Raw genomic sequence first — 16,420 nt, 5'->3', positions numbered from 1 at the left:
TCATGGACGTACATTACACTTTAAAGCAAACATATTCTGTTAAATATTCTGCTAAGGAACCAAATACAATGTCTCAGATGAGTCCCAAGGATACAAATTACTTTATTGTTCAGACATAAGAGCTGTTGTGAATCAAACAATAGAACAGAATTGAAACGTCTATATGATTGAAAAGTAATTAAAAAGGCTCCCGTCTTTGTTATGTATCCCTTTGATACAACTGAAGGGCGACAACTTCCTTTCTAGATGGATAATATAGCATCTGGCTACAGTCCTTCAATTCTGAATTGTATGCAATGAGGATGACATTGACCATTGTGTGTAATGTGTCATACTGAAGATCTCACAGCAGACATGAATATGCTATAGAAACCTTATTCAGATTCTCAACAGAGAATGCATACGACGAGTAGATGTACAGTACACAGATACTGAATATGATGATTTGTATTTGACACAGCATCACACAATTGACCATGACACTGCAGCAGGCCAAGAGCACAGTTAAACATGTGCCATGTCATCTTCTGTGACACTGACAGATACAGTGCCTTCAGAAAGTATTCACAATGAGTAAACCAAACATTAGGAACACCTTCCTGATATTGAGTTAAACCAGATCTGAGGGAGTGTGCACATGCGGCTATTCTGTGTCGAGTGGTTAACAAAGAAACAGGTCCTCCTATATGCTTAATATACAGTTATTAATGTAACTTTAGTTGTTCTACAAATGTTGGAATATATGTTTTGATTTTTAATATAATGTACAGTACCTTGTAAAAGTATTCATCCCCCTTGGTGTCATGTCATGGACATACACAAAATAGCCCAAATTGGTGAAGTGAAGTGGGAAAAAAGCAGTTTAAAAAATGTTTAAAAAAAAGAAAAATTAAAAGTGGTACGTGCATATCTATTCATCCCTTTTGCTTTGAAGCCCCTAAACAAGATCTGGTGCAACCAATTACCCTCAGAAGTCACATCAGTTAAATAAAGTGCTAAGTGTCACATGATCTGAGTATATATACACACCTGTTATGAAAGGCCCCAGAGTCTGCAACACCACTAAGCAAGGGGCACCACAGAGACCAAGGAGCGCTCCAAACAGGTCAGGGACAAAGTTGTGGAGAAGTACAGATCAGGGTTGGGTTATAAAAGAATATCTGAAACTTTGAACATCCCACAGAGCACCATTAAATCCATTATTTAAAAAATGGAAAGAATATGGCACCACAACAAATCTGCCAAGAGAGGGCCGCCCACCAAGACTCAGACCAGGCAAGGAGGGCATTAATCAGAGAGGCAACAAAGAGACCAACGATAACCCCAAAGGAGCTGCAAAGGTCCACAGCAGAGATTGGAGTATCTGTCCATAGGACCACCTTAAGCCGTACACTCCACGGAGCTGGGATTTACGGAAGCGTGGATAGAAAAAAAGCCATTGCTTAAAGAACAAAAATAAGCAAACACGTTTGATGTTCACCAAAAGGCATGTGGGAGACTCCCCAAACATATGGAAGAAGGTACTCTGGTCAGATTAGACTAAAATTGAGCTTTTTTGCCATCAAGGAAAACGCTATGTCTGGCACAATCGCAAACTCTAACTAGCCGCTATTCAAAGTGCTCTGAAAAAATTAAGGGAATTGTTCACAAACATTGGCACATTCTAAAATCCGATGATAATCTAGGTAATGCGTTCTCGGACCTTCCCTTGATCGTATTCTCGTGGGGCAGAAATCACAGAGACCAATTGGTACACTCTGATTTACCACCCCAAGATATTCCTGAACAACGTCTATTTACGCCCCTACTGGATGGAAATTACAAGTGTAATGGCTGTGCTCAATGCAATTACACTTATAAATGTAGATCCTTCAAACACCCACAAACAGGGAAATCGAGCCCAATCAAAGGTGTCATCACGTGCTCCACTAAGGGTGTTATTTATCTTATAACTTGTCCTTGTGGTAAAAATGTTGTGGGTAAAACAAAGCGCAAATTAAAAGTACATATCTCAGAGCATCGTAGCACCATTAGGTGCGGCCCAGTTGCGGCCCACTTTTTGCCAGCAAACCACTCGATTTCGTCTCTGCGTTATATTGGCATCGAACATGTCACCATCCCTAGGAGAGGGGGTGACCTTGATTTATTGTTAAAACGAGAGGCTGCCTGGATCATTAATTTAAAGACCCTTGCTCCCTTCGGTCTCAACGTAGACTTTGATCTGAAGCCATTCTTGTGATTGTGACTTTTGCAAGCTTGTGTAGTCTAAAATGAATCTATGATTGATGCTATCCATTTGTTTTTTGTATGCTGTTCTTTGTATGCCATTTTAATATTTGAGAATTCACCAATGATATTAGGCCACACTTGGCCATGATTACAGACACCTGTGTGTCACCCTGCAGTGTTTGTGATTATACCCTGATGAAGACAGCTTGCCTGTCGAAACGTTGGATATTACATCTTTGCATCTGAGCTCCTAGAGTGTGCGGCTCTCCTTTATTTTCAAGTTTTCTACTCCGTTAGCCAGCACCTCACCTAAATATGTGTGCATTTATTTTTCTTCTAGATGGCGCAAACCCAACACCTTTCATCACCCCAGAACACCATGTTGTTCATCGGCAGGGACTGGAACACTGGTCAGAATTCAAGGAATGTTGGCTGGCGCTAAATACAATGATATTCTTGAGGGAAACCTGTTTCAGTCTTCCAGAGATTTGAGACTGGAACAGAGGTTCACCTTCCGGCAGGACAATGACTAAGCATACTGCTAAAGCAACACAAGTGGTTTGAGGGGAACATTTAAAATGTCTTGGAATGGCCTAATCAAAGACCAGACCTAAATCCAATTGATAATCTGCGCTATGACTTAAAGGTTGCTTTACACCAGCGGAACCCATCCATATTGAAGGAGCTGGAGCAGTTTTGCCTTGAAGAATGGGCAGAAATCCCAGTGGCTCGATGTGCCAAGCTTATAGAGACATACCCCAAGAGACTTGCAGCTGTAATTGCTGCAAAAGACGGCTCTACAAAGTATTGACTTTGAGGGGGTGAATAGTTATGCACGCTCAAGTTCTGTTTTTTTGTCCTATTTGTTTCACAAGAAAAAAATTTGGATCTTCAAAGTGGTAGGCATGTTGTGTAAATCAAATGATACAAACCCCCCAAAAACCTATTTTAATTTCAGGTTGTAAGGCAACAAAATAGGAAAAATGCCAAGCGGGGTGAATCCTTTCGCAAGCCACTGTAAGGCTGCATGATGAGACTAATGAGGATTTGAAAAAAGTCACTTGAAAGGCATGAGTTCTGCTTTGTTTTTTTTCACACAGGCTGTACACACTCCAACAGTCTCTCATTCACAATTTGACAAGCACTTCATATTGCCTCAAATTTCACGGCAGCATCCCCTTTGTGGCCGTAATGCACCCTAAAACATACATGCCTTTTGCAGCCAGCGTCAGTTGTGCCCTTCTCCCTAAGTACTGCGCAATCCGAAGTGTCTCTCACTCACACTGCTCTCTGTACAGGTTACGAGTTAAGACAGACACATCAGGGACACAACTCTGTCATAACGTGGCCCTCTTTGGGTATAGCGATATCGTTTTTCTCTTCCAGATATTGATGAAGTCCCTTCCATGGTGAAGTCCCCCCCCCACACACCCAGGATCTGTTATCTCAGGTCGTAAATTCCCGGAGGAGACTCTCTCCTCATGGCCAGGCAGTATAGAGCGAGAGTTTTACAGTAGAACAAAGGAAGTTCCTCTACATCACAGGACCTGAGAACTGAACAATATCCATGTTTTGGAGAATGTGTAAACGGTCGGTGGAGTAGCCAGCTACGACCCGGTCCGTTTTGTTTCATGTTGTGACCTCATGAAAGACAATTCAGCCACATTACCATAACTCTGTTCATACAGGAGCCTCTGTTACGAGGTTTGTGTCTAATTATTGTATATAATGAATGAGTAAATATGAAACTATTTGTGAAATTATGTAAGGTGATGTTGAACCGTTAATGTGAGAGAATTGTATTCCCTTCAAAGGTTAACTAAGTCATTGGCCTGCCACAGTGAGCACAGACATTGATCCAGCTCATGGGACAGCCATTTTCTGCTGTTACGATTTTTTTTTTAAACACCTGAAGAAACCCCTTCAGACCATGCATACCTCGGTCAGCTGAGGGAGCAAAGGTTTGAGTAGAAACCACAAAAACCTCAGTATAAGCTAATGTTGTAAGGATTTTTTAATTCCTAACCACACCAAATGGTTAAACTCTGAGACCATCAATCCCGACAGAATAAGAGCAACAGTTCGAAACTAATTACTAGTCTGCAGCTAGAAATAATGTACCATTGAATGTGAAGACCGACAACCGCCGAAACATCTATTCTATAACATTTCTGAATGGTACTCTGAGGTACCCATTCTAACCATGAAATACTTCATGGAAGCAGAGAGACGATCAGAAAGACTGACGATTCCAACAGAGATCATGAAGACACACTGAGTGTAAATATATATTGATTGCAATTATTCCTGAATGAGTGAGCATTCATGTGCAAAGGATTAGCAATTCAATTAGTATAATTATCAACTGTGACTCTTGTAATTCCCGCCCTCCTCAGTCCACACCCACTTCCCTTTGTCCACCAAGCCGTCATATCGGCTTAGCCCACTAGGGAACCTATCATTTTCTTGTAACCATATCTACTGTTTTATTGTTTATGTATTTCTGTGATTATTTAGTTAGTAAATAAATGTTTAGGACAATTGATGTACAGATGATTCATAGTCAAGGCTGGGTTCGTGTAGATAACCAACAATTTACGACGTTTGGAATGAGACTAACATGAGGTATAGAATAATTCATTAATTAGAAGACTAATTGATCAGATATTAAAATATCTGAAAAGTTATACATCTAACTTTGTAATCTGAAGATTTTCCTTGGTTTCCCGACTTCCTAGTTGATTACATATACATGATTAGTTTAATCACATAATAATTACACAGAGAATTGATTTGAAAAAAATAACAGTCTTCAATTTAATGATGCCAAAGACAGGACAACTGTGTGCGTCCTTATCCAATTCCGAGGTGCATATTGAAGATATTGGATGAACTGTCCACATTTACTTTTCGTCAGCCAACAAGATGAGTAGGCCTAACGAACAGCAAAAGCACTAGCCCATGTCAATCTACTATCCCCCACAGTACAAAAGTTGACCTATTCTATTCTGTGCGAGAAAAAAATATTCAAAAGAGTCTGGGACATTTGTGGGATGTGATAGATCCCAAATTAATACAACCCCTAGCATAAAAAAAATGTTTTATGCAAAGGGCAGCTACTTTGAAGAATCTCAAATATAAAATAAATTTTTATTTGTTTAAACCTTTTTTGGTTACTACATGATTCCATATCTGGTATTTCATAGTTGATGTCTTCACTATTATTCTACAAAGTAGAACATAGTGAAAATAAATAAAAACCCTGGAATGGGTAGGTGTGTCCAAAGTTGACTGGCACTGTATGTAATCAAGATAAACACACATTTATTATGTTCGAATCTTCTACTTTGACAGAGTATTTTATGTAGATATTTGACAAAAATAATCAAAATTAAATATATTTTAATCCCACCTTGTAATGAAACAAAAAGTAGAAAAAGTCTAGGGGAGTGAATCATTTCTGAATATGTAGACTATACTGTATATATAATATGCAGCATTTCCTGTATATATAATATGTAGACAATACCATATACATAATGTGAAGTATATTATATACATAATATGTAGAATATACTTTATTATATATAATATGTACAGTGTACTGTATAATATGTAGAGTATACTGTATATTTACTTTATAATATATAAAGTATAATGTATAATAATGTATATAATATGTAAAGTGTACTGTATAATATGTAGAATTTCCTAATATATATATATCACACACACACACACACACACACACACACACACACACACAGTAGAATATACTGTATATATACACAATGTAGAGTGTACTGCATATATACTATGTAGAGTGTACTGTATATATATCATTGTAAAGTATACTGTATATATAATATGTAAAGTATACTGCACATATGAATATTATACTGTATATATCATATGTAAAGTATACTTTACATATAATATGTAGAGTATACTTTATGTATATACAGTATACGCTACATATGTAAAGTATATATCTTATGAAGAGTATACTAGATAGAATATGTAAAGTATACTGTACATAATATGTCAAGCATACTGTATATATAATATGTAGATTATACTGTATAAATCATATATAAATTATACTGTATATATCAAATGTAAAGTACACTGTGTATATAATATGAATATCAAATATGTAAAGCATACAGTGCCTTTGGAAAGTATTCAGACCCCTTCCCCCTTTCCAAATTTTGTTACTTTACAGCCTTCCTCTAAAATGTACTCTTGATTTGTTTTACCTCATCAATCTACACACAATGCCTCATAATGACAAAGTGAAAACATTATTAGAAATGTTTGCAAATGTATTAAAAATAAAACAGAAATACCTTAGTTACGTAAGTATTCAGACCTTTTGCTATGAGACTAGAAATTGAGCTCAGGTGCATCCTGTTCCCATTGACCATCCTTCAGATGTTTCTACAACTTGATTTGAGTCCCCCAGTGGTAAATTTAATTGATTGGACATGATTTGGAAAGGCACACACCTGTCTATATAAGGTCCCACAATTGACAGTGCATATCAGAGCAAAAACCAAGCCATTAGGCTGAAGGACTTGTCTGTAGAGCTCCAAGACAGGATTGTGTCAAGGCACAGATCTGGGGAAGGGTACCAAAAAAATGCCTGCAGAATTGAAGGTCCCCAAGAACGCAGTGGCGTCCATCGTTCTTAAATTGAAGAAGGTTGGAACCACCAAGACTCTTCCTAAAGCTGCAGTATTCCACCAACCAGGGCTTTATGGTAGAGTGGCCAGACAGAAGCCACTTCTCAGTAAAAGGCATAACAGCTCGCTCGGACTTTGCCAAAAGGCACCTAAAGGACTCTCAGAGCATGAGAAACAAGAATGAACTCTTTGGCCTGAATGCAAATCGTCACATCTGGAGGAAACCTGACACCATCCCTATGGTGAAGCATGGTTGTGGCAGCATCATGCTGTAGGGATGTTTTTCAGCATCAGGGACTGGGAAACTAGTCAGGATTGAGGGAAAGATGAACGGAGCAAATTACAGAGAGATCCTTGATGAAAACGTGCTCCAGAGCGCTCAGGTCCTCAGACTGGGGCGAATGTTCTCCTTCCAATAGGCCAATGACCCTAAGCACACAGCCAAGACAATGAGTGACAAGTCTCTGAATGTCCTCGAGTGGCACAGCCAGAGTCCAGACATGAACATGTTCGAACATCTATGGAGACACCTGAAAATAGCTTGCAAAAATGTCAAAATACCTGTTTTTGCTCTGTCATTATGGGGTATTGTGTGTAGATTGATTAAAAAAAAAGATTAAAACATTTTAGAATAAGGCTGTAACGTAACAAAATGTGGAAAAAGTAAAGGGGTCTGAATACTTTCCTAATGCACTGTACATAATATGTAGAATATACTGTAGATTTAAATGCTTACAATAGCACAGCTAAAGTCAGTAGTTCCAGAATTGTATCTTTTCATAAGTTGAGACAAAGTGACAAACTCTAACTTCGGAAAGGACATTTTTATCCACTGACATAATGCAGAGGAGCGTTGCAAAATTCAGGAAATAATGACTATCACACTTGGGAGAAAAAGATCACACATCTAGCTCTGTGAAGAGGACTATGTTTCTGGACTACTTTTTAAAGAGGGGTGTGGTGCTAAATAGGAGTCTGACATTTGAGTCACTTAGCAGAAGCTCTTATCCAGAGCAACTAGGGTTAAGTGTCTTGCTGAAGGGCACGTCAACAGATTTTTTACCTTGTTGGCCCACAGATTAGAACCTGAGTCCTTTTGGTTACTGGCCCAACACTCCTAAACGCTAGGCTACCTGCCGCCCCTAGCAGGTCCAAACATGCTAAGCTATTTGACAGCCAGACCTGAGAGACTGTGATCCGTTCTACAATAATACAATGTGCAAAAAGTGATTGAGGTCTACATGTGAATGTTTCCATGCAAAGAACAGTAATGTTTCCTTACTCCTTAATCTCAAAGTTAATCGATGTGAACGGTGAGCTGGATAGTGTGTCAAAAGCTTTAGTATTAATAATAAATAAACAACATTATTTCATATACTTGGACATGACAGAAAAGCAATTGCAAGCATTCCCATGTCTTATTTGTCCAAGTTGAGAGATGTAATTCAGGAACAGAAATGAGCAATTTAGCATCAATTAGTCTAGCTTTAATATATATGCTAGCTGCTGTATAGTGTTATGATATGACCTGAGTCACTACATGGGAATGCCAGCTCTGACTGACTATTGTGTAAAACCTTCAGCATGCCACTGAGGACCATGATTTCTTCCCATTATGAAAGGAAATGGAAAAATGCGAAAAATGATCAAATCCCTATATTTTAGACAGAACTATAGCACCAAACTACTCTTTTCGTCCTTCAATAAGTCACTAAGAATACTAGGACAATGTTTAGACATGCAATTATTAAGAAAACATATACATTTTCTGCAGATATATAACTTAATTTAACAAAGGTCTAAAACCACATTGTGACTTTGGGAGAGGTTTTCGTTCCATCTATAAAATGTCCTTCAGGGTGAAAAGCTTAAGAGGAATGAGCTAGAGGGTGCGGATTGGGATATCCCGACTGCTGCCAAAACAAATAGTTTTGCCACTTAAAATTACATCTTGTCTTTCTTATTTACGGCCAAGGAATTTGTCCCCGCCTCAGAGCGATGCAGAGCCAGAAAACCATGTCCACAATTCAGGGTAGAAGGAGTCACTTTTCTGCACATCTAAAGATGCTAGACAAATAAGCAATAGGCACCAAGTCAGTTATTTTTGTCACCCTGATGAAAATAGTATCAAAGCGGCTTTTTGCGCTGTCTCGTATGTTCTAAAGCAGGTGAAGATTTAATAGGGTTCATTATTCTTAGCCTACTTTACGAGTGACAGATTGAAAAACCTCCATTCAATATCTGGAGTTTGAAAAAAAAAAACGTTAGCTTTACAAATTGCCTTCAAAAAAATAATATTCCACTGTGATGCACACGTGACATTTGGAAAACCATGTATCCCTCATTGGAGCATACTGACTCATTACTCTGTAGAACAATGCTCAAGGGGAAATGTCCCTTCAGTGCTACTATTGATGCTTCGCTCTCCTGATCTTAACCAACAGGACTTAAGGCCCTATCGACCACAGCTATAAGACCACCTTCCACCTCGACCTACTTCCATAGGAAGTACAAATTATTTCAGGGATCAACCTTAAAAAGCCCCAGTACAGTAAAAAATGTGATTTTCCTGTGTTATATATATATATACACACAGTTGAAGTCGAAAGTTTACATACACCTTAGCCAAATATTTTTAAACTCAGTTTCACAATTCCTGACATTTAATCCTAGTAAAAATTCCCTGTCTTAGGTCAGTTAGGATCACCACTATATTTTAACAACGTGAAATGTCAAAAAAATAGTAGAGTGATTTATTTCATATTTTATTTCTTTCATCACATTCCCAGTGGGTCAGATGTTTACATACACTCAATTAGTATTTGGTAACATTGCCTTTAAATTGTTTAACTTGGGTGAAACGTTTTGAGTAGCCTTCCACAATCTTCCCACAAAAAGTTGGTTGAATTTTGGCCCATTCCTCCTGACAAAGCTGGTGTAACTGAGTCAGGTTTGTAGGCCTCCTTGCTCACACACGCTTTTTCAGTTCTGCCCAAAAAAATGATATAGGATTGACGGTCAGGGCTTTGTGATGGCCACTCCAATACCTTGACTTTGTTGTCTTTAAGCCATTTTGCCACAACTTTGGAAGTATGCTTTGGGTCAATGTCCATTTGGAGGACCCATTTGCGACCAAGCTTTGACTTCCTGACTGATGTCTTGAGATGTTTCTTCAATATATACACAATTTCCCTGCCTCATGATGCCATCTATTTTGTGAAGCGCACAAGTCCCTCCTGCAGCAAAGCACCACCACAACATGATGCTGCCACCCCCATGCTTCACGGATGGGATGGTGTTCTTCAGCTTGCAAGCATCCCCCTTTTTCCTCCAAACATAACTATGGCCAAACAGTTCTATTTTTGTTTCATCAGACCAGAGGACATGTCACCAAAAAGTACGATCTTTGTCCCCATATGCAGTTGCAAACCATAGTCTGTCTTTTTTATGTCGGTTTTGGAGCAGTGGCTTCTTGCTTGCTGTGCAGCCTTTCAGGTTATGTCAATATAGTACTCTTTTTACTGTGGATATGAACACTTTTGTACCCATAGTACGTTCATCTCTAGGAGAAGGAAAGCGTCTCCTTCCTGGGTGGTATGCCGGCTTCGTGGTCCCATGGTGTTTATACTTGCGTACTATTGTTTGGAAAGATGAACGTTGTACCTTCAGGCGTTTGGAAATTGCTCCCAAGGATGAACCAGACATGTGAAGGTCTACCATTTTTTTTCCTGAGGTCTTGGCTGAATTCATTTGATTTTCCCATGATGTGAAGCAAAGTGGCACAGAGGTTTAAGTTAGACCTTGAAATACATCCACAGGTATCCCAACAATTAAATCAAATGATGTCAATTAGCCTATCAACCTAAGTGTATATAAACTTCTGACTTAAACTGTATTTCCACACTAAGAGGTTGGAATAATACTGTGAAAATTATAATGTCCTTTTAGTGTAAAAACTGTTTGAAAAGACTGCATAAAATTTCATCCTGTTTTGGTGGGATGGAGTTTTGGTCTTCCATGGTATCACCATCATAAGGTAAATTAGTTAACTGACAAATAAAAAGAGAACGTTCCAAACCTCTCTGCCAATAACAGCTCATTTTCAGTTTCCCCCTCCCCACTCAGACCACTCCCAGAAAGTACTAGCAAAATTATTGCTTGAGAAAATGCTCTCTGCTAATAAGCTATTTTTTTTTTAAACCACCGAAAGGTATTTAATTGTAAGGTACCCCATCGCTACTTTACAGTGCATTCAAACACACTCTTACAGCACTGTGGGATAAAAATGGTTTCCCTTTACCCCAAAACTCTACCAAGTAAGGGTATTATGTCATAAAAGGTTATAACGGAGTCAAAAAGACAAGCCATCAACAGCTAGAGTGTGTGACTGCATCTGTCTATTCCAGTGCCAATATCCATTTCCCACCTTGTCCTTGTGGGTTGTCTGTTTTAAACAAGATATCAGAAATGTTTGCTGCATTACTGCCATATAAATGCCTACTACTCTACCATTCCATTTTGTTTATGTGGCTTCACAGTTTACAGTCTGAACTTGGTTTGAACTCCCCTTCTTATGAAGTCAGCATCTATACCTTGTGTTGAAGATCAGGACTAAGATGCACAAGACCTACATTACATTCAAATCACTATTTCAGCAGAATCATATCAGACAACCCAACTCAAAGCAAGAACTTTTCCTCCCTAAGACTGCCTGAAAAAAAATACCATTCTAGCATCCAGAGGCAGAGAAAATATCAAGTGCTAGCCTACAGTGTATCTAAAGGCAACCACCAAGGGAATATAGGAGAGCAGGTTACAATACCCTCTCACTGTGGATGTTTTCTTACTCTATGGTTGGGCTGTGTATGCCTGGACTGACACTGTAATGTCCCTTATTATGATTGACAGAAGCTGTTTTGCTATTTTTAATGGCTTCCTGTGCTGGTGAGTCAACCTCTCTTTGAAGAACCTTATCCCCAATCTTAACACAGAGTCGCAACCCTCCCCACTGCTATTAACCCTCTGCAGTGTGACTGTGCAAGCATCGGGGTCAGGTATGTTTGAGGTCACGGTTGCGGTGATATATAGCCGTCTGGAGAATCAGACCGGCTGAGCAATCCTTATTCTCACAGGCGTTGCTCAGGTTTAAAATTCCCCGGGAGCGTGTATGTAGCGTAACCTATAGCCGGGAGAGTTAGAGGGAATGGATTGTTCCTGGGGGACGACAAAGACCATAATATTATGCAGTTTACTAGGGCAGGGAACAGCCAGGGACCTCACAATACGATATTATCACGATACTTAGATGCCAATAAGATATGTATTGAGAGACTCACGATTATATGTGTATTGCAATTCGATACTGTGATTTTACTGCATTTCGATGTTCCTAACATATGCTATAGCTCACTATATATCTTCTGCAGAGGGACAAGAGAGAGCCATGAGAAAACGAGTTTTGATCAGTCATGGAAATAAGTGCTGAAAAATTGCTCTATTTGAAAATAAGATGGAGAACAAGCTCTGAAGGACAAATAGTGGATTTGTAGTGCAGGTACAGCCAACTACCGCAACAATAACATGATATGAGACAACATATTGTCAGTAATAATATCCCGATATGTAACTGTATTGATGTTTTTTCCCGGTTCACTACAGTTTACAGTGCGCTCAGTTGACCGAAAACATCGGAGGACAAGCTGATGCTCGGAGTAATTACAGTAGTGTATAAACACTATCAGGTCTGATTATAAAAGCAAATAGGACATAAAGAATGCAAATTGACAGCTGATGCCATGGCTAAACAGCTTCCAATCAGTGTACACCACACAAAAGTGATATTAATTGAGAGCAATGATGCGCAAACATATTAAGAAAAATGTTTGAAAGACAAAAAAAAAAAAACAGCAATCAATTTAATTATTCAACAATAACATTACAGAATGTATGTATTATGTTTTACTGATACACATTGAGGCGAACACTTCTAATTAAATCAAGGCTGTGATAATTAGAATTTAATACAGTCAGTTCAGGTAAACTTAAATTCTAATTCAATTATAACGATTGCTTATATTTCCAATGAATTATCAATAAACTGAGAAGAAACTATTTATATCAAAAGTTTTTCAATGCTATAATTTTATTTACTAAAATCACTTCCTGAATTAATTGTCCTTAAGCAAATGATTCACTAAATGTGGCAGAAATTAATTCATGAGGTTTATCGTTCGTCATTTGCTCAGAAAAACTTGCCGCCAGTTGCGCAATTCTATTTCACTGACTCAAACAGTTGGAATTTGTTGGAAAACAGAAATGACCTACTTTGAACCCAAGGGGGAAAAAAATTCTCTCGAACCCAAAAAGCAATCCGCAAATAAAAAAAATCCCAAAAATGGATGTCCCCTTTAAAAACCTCTCTAGCAGCCGCAAATCTGAGCCATACGCATACAAAAAAAAAGCAAGCCAGTTGACATGGGATGAAAAACATGCACTGCAGTCCCCTGACATAATGCCGCTCGGAAAACAACAGCGCTTCATTGTTTCTTCACTCGCTTTCACCCGCTCTGGAATTTTGCTTGCTAAGCGCGAAACACATTAGACATAGCAAAAACTCTTTATTAATTTACCCCGACATTCCACAGTTGAATCAGCCTCAACCAAACACAGCGCTGCTCCCCGAGCTCTCTCTCTCTTTCATTCAATCAGACACAGGAAAATTCCAGCTCCCTTACCAACAGCAAAAGAGACAAACAAACAGGACCAACCGATGATTTACCCCGTTGCCAAGAGAAACTAAAATAAGAGAATGGCTTTCGAGTGGTATTACGCAAAGATGACCAGGCAACAGCACCAAAATAAAAGCGACTTACTTGCTTTGAAACCGGGTGGAATAGTGAGAAGAAGGAAGTTCCAGCAGAGCCTAATAGTTTTCAGCTGTGGGCCAGATGGTGATACATTCAGGATTGTGGTAGAGGAGATGGCTTTGCAAAATTCCAACAAGGGCTTTTTTTTTACAGAAACACGATACCTGGATTTCAGAGTCAAAATTCCTCCACCCACAATTCATGCAAAAGTTGTTTTTCTGCAGATTTTTCTGGGAGGACATAAAAAAGAAAATTGCTTTCTACACAAAGAGGAAACATACAGAGATTACCTTCAAAAATCTACTTTCCAAAGGTTTCAGTCTAAACTGTCAATCTTATATCACTTTTGGAGAGACATGGCAGTACATTGAGCTTTTAGATATTCAAATCACAATGTAACGTAATGTGCCTGAAAAGAAGCCCTGAATCGCTAAAAGAGCATGAGAAAATGCTTTGTTTGAGAATTGGGGAACACAATATGCTGTGAAAAAGCATTTGAACTGCAGCTGCAGAAATACATAAGCATAGGAACAGTGGATCCTAGCTGCTTGAACTGTGTTATACCTTAGTGAAATTCAACACTTCCATGTCTTATTCAATTCAATGCTCAGGACAGCTTTTCAAGTGAGGGGCATCAGGCAGGAAAACACATGGATGACATTTTTTTGTAATTTATTCTTATTTATGACAGGTCCAGTTTAATTTGACATTAGGGCCCTTTTTCAATCAAAGCTGGTAAGCAGGTTTCCTGGGATTCTTGTACTGCGAGTTCAAAACAAAACCAAGTTTACAGTGTGAAACAAAAATAAACTAAACTGCATGTTAATTCAAACAAAATTAATTCATTAAGAAATGTCATTGTAGGGAACAAAATGTTGGATTTGACCCCCGAATTCTTTGTATAGGTTTTGATTGAATACAGGCCCGATGTGATGCCATGTTTGTTTTGGCTGGGAGTTCCCGGGCCTCTGCTTCTGAGTACCCTTTAAAACAGGTAGGGCCCGGCTATCAGGACTGAGGTTCTGTTCACACTTTGTTTTCCTAACGCTTTGCTCTAGTTTGCTCTCTATCATTTTATGTTTCAGTCTTCTATGGACAGCTGAGGTGAGGTAGGGTGTTACGGTTTGTGCAGACATTTGCTAGCTCTCAAAGTGGAGGCCCTTCCACAAGTGGCCATGTGAAAGATCAAGTATGAAGAGAATTTTCATTACAAGCTCCACTGTCACCAATGCAACTTCTCTGTTAAGTTAGAGGCACCTTTTATTGTCTCTATACTTATTTTTGATTCTAAACTGATTGCTATTTGGCCAATATACCATGGCTAAGGTCTGTATCCAGGCACTCTGCGTTCCATCGTGCGTAAGAACAGCCCTTAGCCGTGGTATATTGTCCACATAACACTCACCCTCAGGCCTTAATTGTATCAGGGACAATTTTTATTTAGCCTTTATTTTACTAGGCAAGTCAGTTAAGAACAAATTCTTATTTACAATGAGAGTCTACCCCGGCCAAACCCTAACCACACTGGGCCAATTGTGCGCCGCCCTATGGGACTCTCAATCACGGTCAGTTGTGATACAGCCTGTAATTGAACCACGGTCTGCAGTGACGCCTCTAGCACTGAGATGCAGTGTCTTAGACCACTGCGCCATTCAGGAGCCTCCAAAATATGTATCAATTAGGGCTGTGACGAAACCAGTAGCTCAATATTTTTTCCATGGCTAAATGAAGCGCACCAAACTCTTTGATCCTATAAACACCTGCTGTATGTAAAGTAGTGTGTCCTATAGCTTGAAAAAATAAATACATGTGACTCTGGATGACATTTGTTTCCAACATTAGGGCTGTTTTCCTAAACAAGTTAATACTGCTAAAGGCTAAATCTAAATAAGTAGGACCACTACAGTATATGATTGACACTTGTCACACCTCTGCTCCAACTTCCACGTTTAAAATATTACATCTACTGTGGCTAATTAATGCCATGGCTACTCTTTTCTCAATGAGTGCAAAGGCACCTTGGGAAACATTAAATCTACTTAATTTCTATCAGATCAATATCAATCTCCAGGATTGATATTCCCAAGACATAAAATGTATCTTAAGAGGTAATATCAGTGTTCTTGGGAAATGAGTATTTTTAAAATTATTATTATGGAAATAGAGTAAATCAAGAATTACAACAACAACAACTAACTCAATCTTATTATTTTATTACGTATCTGATTTATTCATGATGAGTAAAAAGTGCTACACCCCACACAATAGTATTATGAATAGTCAGTTGCTAACAGACAATCCTCCAAGTTTGTTAACATTCCTTTCACAAAGACATATCAAACCAAAATCAATGTGACCAAATTGAACCACATAAACATCTCAATAGGTCACACGCACTGGCATTTCTTTCTGATTCTACAAGGAAATTATCAGAAACAATAATGGATTTCAGTGTCCAGTAAAATGATAAAACAGCGTGGCCTCTTGCATGATATGTTAATCAGTAATTGAAGGACTTACTGGTAACACACAGTCTTTCGTTCTAGATAGTTTGAAAAGTCTATGTTGAAGAGTGTGCCTTGTGTGAATGAAAAAAAAATCAACAATAATAACTTTTATAAAGACTGAAAATGTCAGCTA

At 38.6% G+C, this 16,420-nt stretch overlaps 1 protein-coding gene across 8 annotated transcripts in view; it reads right to left on the bottom strand.

The window, feature by feature from the left end:
• LOC112242962 (PTB domain-containing engulfment adapter protein 1) overlaps positions 1–16,420 on the bottom strand; it is a 166,334-nt gene that overhangs the window by 39,552 nt on the left and 110,362 nt on the right. The window contains exon 1 of one of the 8 annotated variants that reach the window (XM_024410810.2): positions 13,787–13,903. The exons of 4 other annotated variants lie outside the window; for them this stretch is intronic. The gene's annotated coding sequence lies outside the window, so the exon portion shown is untranslated. 3 more of the 8 variants (XM_042319956.1, XM_042319955.1, XM_042319957.1) reach the window with 3 other exon arrangements.

This window comes from Oncorhynchus tshawytscha, linkage group LG03 (genome assembly GCF_018296145.1).
Source record: "Oncorhynchus tshawytscha isolate Ot180627B linkage group LG03, Otsh_v2.0, whole genome shotgun sequence".
NCBI classification, from domain to species: Eukaryota; Metazoa; Chordata; class Actinopteri; order Salmoniformes; family Salmonidae; genus Oncorhynchus; species Oncorhynchus tshawytscha.
The sequence above is the reverse complement of the archived record's forward strand: the minus strand, read 5'-3'. Positions and strand labels throughout refer to the sequence as shown.